Source organism: Enhydra lutris, unplaced genomic scaffold (genome assembly GCF_002288905.1).
Source record: "Enhydra lutris kenyoni isolate GAN:26980312 unplaced genomic scaffold, ASM228890v2 scaffoldscaffold19, whole genome shotgun sequence".
Classification (NCBI taxonomy): domain Eukaryota; kingdom Metazoa; phylum Chordata; class Mammalia; order Carnivora; family Mustelidae; genus Enhydra; species Enhydra lutris.
In genome coordinates this window covers 13,346,824-13,349,767 of record NW_019154103.1, presented here as the reverse complement: position 1 = coordinate 13,349,767, position 2,944 = coordinate 13,346,824, and the positions used below count along the sequence as shown (strand labels likewise).

General features: G+C 40.7%; 1 pseudogene; it reads left to right on the top strand.

The window, feature by feature from the left end:
• The first annotated feature begins 1,305 nt into the window (after window positions 1-1,305).
• On the top strand, window positions 1,306-2,687 carry LOC111148273 (annotated as a pseudogene).
• Window positions 2,688-2,944: the final 257 nt, after the last annotated feature.

Sequence of the window (2,944 nt, the reverse complement as noted above, 5' to 3'; positions counted from 1 at the left end):
GGGGGGGGGAAGCAGGCTCCCCGCGGAGCAGAGAGCCCAATGTGGGGCTGGATCCCAGGACACTGAGATCATGACCTGAGCTGAAGGCAGCGGCTTAACCCACTGAGCCACCCAGGCGCCCCAAGGATCTCTCACTTTTTATCGTGATAGGGAACTCACTGAAGCAAGAAAGAGAACAGTCTGGGGGAATATGGGAAACAAAGTCTTCAAAAGTAATACACAAAGTATATACATTTGCAAAAGAAAAGGTGAGGTCCCAACAAGGTCCAAAAAGATATAAAACAGTAGATGGTGACCTGGACTCCTAAGAGTTGATACCAAATTTAGAATTAAAGACACACTCAGGCAATCCTAATTATCCATGGCAACATGGCAAGTGTTAACCCTGGGATGCTTCTCCTCATCACCCGGCAGTCAGAATTCAATGTGTGAATTTGGAATAGAAACTCATTTCGCCTTCACACAACATAATTATGAGGTAAATTTTCTGGAAAAACAATGCATGTAATAGATTCCAAAGTCAAGTGGAAGTGATTTTTAAATTATTTGCTATTTTGGGTTATTCAAAATAACCAAACATTGATTTTATAGCTATATCATCACATATTTGAAATGAATGAAAGAATAAATGAATTTATATACAGTGAAACATTAGATTGGGGTGGTAATTGGCTGCAAATAGAAAAGTAGGGCAGTTCAATATGTAAGCTCTTATTTCTAGCATAACTTTATGTTTTAAAATTTATAAATGTTATCTATATAACATATACACACATAAATAAAATAAAATGGATTTCAGGCTACAATGCACCTGACAGATTATTTAATCAAATCCTTCATCATCATAGGCAGAAATAATCAGTTTTACCATTAAACATGTACTCAAACATGGGATCAAAATCACTGTGTAAAGTATGACTAAGGAACTTTAACCCAGAGAGGATGTTGGTTTTGTTCAAGGGCACACTATTATTTTAGGGTAGAATTGGCATGGTTCTTGACTCCTAGGATAATAGTCTCTTAAGAAGAGTATATCACCATATCCATCTTTGGGTAACTCAAACCAATTTAATTAGAACTATTTAAATAGATCATTTCTCTGTCAGGTGATTATCTTTATTATTTGGGATTGCCATTTCATGGTCTCCTAAAAGCACTTGTTAGGAAAGAAAGCAAGAAATTTGGGTCATTCTTCCCAATGTTCTATTTACAATAATTTAATAAAATCCTAATATTTCTTTTCCACAATAGGGTTTGCTGCCAGAACACAAGTGTTTTGAAAACCACCACTCAGCCTAAAACAAAATGGGAAAGGAAAAGACTCGCATTAACATCATTGTCATTGGACACGTAGATTTGGGCAAGTATACCGCTACTGGTCATCTGATCTACAAATGTGTTGGGATCAACAAAAGAACTATCGAAAAATATGAGAAGGAGGCTGCTGAGATGGGAAAGGGCTCCTTCGAGTATGCCTGGGTCTTGGATAAACTGAAAGCTGAACATGAATGTGGTATCACCATTGATAACTCCCTGTGGAAATTCAAGACCAGCAACTATTATGTGACTGTTATTGATGCCCCAGGACACAGAGACTTTATCAAAAACATGATGACAGGCACATCTCAGGCTGACTCTACTGTCCTCATTGATGCTGCTGGTGTTGGTAAATTTGAAGCAGGTGTCTCCAAGAATGGGCAGACCAGTGAGCATGCCCTTCTGGCCTATACACAGGGTATAAAACAATAATTGTTGGTGTCAGCAAAATGGATTCCATTGAACCACCCTATAGCCAGAAGAGATACGAGGAAATCATTAAGGATGTCAGCACCTACATTAAGAAAATTGGCTACAACACTGACAAAGTAGCATTAGTAGTAGTCCCAGTATCTGGTTGGAATGGTGACAACATGCTGGAGCCAAGTGCTAACATGCCTTGGTTCAAGGGATGGAAAGTCACCCATAAAGACGGGAATGCCCGTGGAACCACAGTGCTTGAAGCTCTGGATTGCATTCTGCACCAACTCACCCAGCTGATGAGCCCTTGCGTCTGCCTCTCCAGAGGAACGTCTACAAAATTGGTGGTATTGGTTCTGTCCCAATAGGATAAGTGGAGACTTATCTTAAATCTGACATGGTGGTCACCTTTGCTCCAGTCAGTGTTACAACTGAAGTAAAGTCTGTTGAAATGCACTGTGAAGCTCTTCCTGGGAACAGTGTGGGCTTCAATGTCAAGAACATACCTGTCAAAGATGTTCGTCATGGCAGTGTGGCTGCTGACAGCAAAAATGACCCACCAATGGAAGCAGCTGGCTTCACAGCTCAGGTGATTATCCTGAACCATCCAGGCCAAATCAGTGTTGGATATGCACCTGTGCTGGGTTGTCATATAGCTCACAATTCTTGCAAGTTTGCTGAGCTGAAGGAGAAGATAGATTGTTGTTCTGGAAAAAAAGCAGGAAGATGGTCCCAAGTTCTTGAAATCTGGTGATGCTGCCATTGTTGATATGGTTCCTGGGAAGCCTATGTGTGTTGAGAGCTTCTCTGACTATCCTCCTCTTGGCCGTTTTGCTGTTCATGACATGAGATAGATAGTTGCTCTGGGTGTCATCAAAGCAGTGGACAAGAAGGCAGCTAGAGCTGGCAAGGTCACCAAGTCTGCCCAGAAAGTTCAGAAGGCTAAATGAATATGATCCCCAATACCTGCCACCCCAGTCTTACTCAGTGGTGGAAGGACGGTCTCAGAACTGTTTGTGTCAGTTGGCCATGTAAGTTTAATAGTAAGACTGGTTAATGATAACAATGCGTTGTAAAACCTTCAGAAGGAAAGGAGAATTGTGGACCATTTGTTTTTGTGTCTGGGTGTGTATGGCAGCTTTAAGTTATTAGCTTTTAAAATCAGTACTTTTTAATGGAAATAGCTTGACCAAAAATCTTTCACAGA